Genomic DNA, 1,093 nt, shown 5'->3' on the forward strand with positions numbered 1-1,093 from the left:
TTATCAAAGATAAGGTGACCATAGGTGTGTGGGTTTATCTCTGGGCTTTTTATCCTGTTCCATTGATCTATATTTTTGTTTTAGTGCCAGTACCATACTGTCTTGATTACTGTACCTTTGTAGTATAGTCTGATGTCCACAAGCCTGATTCCTCCAGCTCCGTTTTTCTTTCTCAAGATTGCTTTGGCTATTCGGGGTTTTTTGTGTTTCCATACAAATTGTGCAATTATTTGTTCTAGTTCTGTGACAAATGCCATTGGTATTTTGATAGGGATTGCATTGAATTTGTAGATTGCTTTGGGTAGTATAGTCATTTTCACAATGTTTATTCTTCCAGTCCAAGAACATAGTATATCTCTCCATCTATTTGTATCATCTTTAATTTCCTTCACCAGTGTCTTATAGTTTTCTGCATACAGGTCTTTTGTCTCCTTAGGTACGTTTATTCCTAGGTATTTTATTCTTTTTGTTGCAGTTGTAAGTGGCAGTGTTTCCTTCATTTCTCTTTCAGATTTTTCATCATTAGTGTATAGGAATGCAAGAGATTTCTGTGCATTAATTTTGTATCCTGCTACTCTACCAAATTCATTGATTAGCTCTAGTAGTTTTCTGGTAGCATCGTTAGGGTTCTCTATGTGTAGTATCATGTCGTCTGCAAGCAGTGACAGCTGTACTTTTTCTTTTCTAATTTGGATTCCTTTCATTTCTTTTTCTTCTCTGATTGCTGTGGCTAAAACTTCCAAAACTACGTTGAATAATAGTGGTGAGAGTGGGCAACCTTGTCTTGTTCCTGATCTTAGAGGAAATGGTTTCAGTTTTTCATCAATGAGAATGATGTTTGCTGTGGGTTTGTCATATATGACCTTTGACAGGTTTTAAAAATAAATGATGGTATATCCAGAAGATGGAACGCTGTGTACCAATTTCAGAAAATAAATATTTTAATCATCCCAAGAATGTATTTATTGATAAGGGAAAATATTTATTACATATCATTGAATAATAAAAGGCAGAAACCCCACTTGATCATGGTGCATGATCCTTTTTTTTTTTTTTTTTTTTTTTTTTTTTGTGGCCTCTCCCGTTGCGGAGC

This window comes from Physeter macrocephalus, chromosome 19 (assembly GCF_002837175.3).
Source record: "Physeter macrocephalus isolate SW-GA chromosome 19, ASM283717v5, whole genome shotgun sequence".
In the NCBI taxonomy this organism is placed as follows: Eukaryota; Metazoa; Chordata; class Mammalia; order Artiodactyla; family Physeteridae; genus Physeter; species Physeter macrocephalus.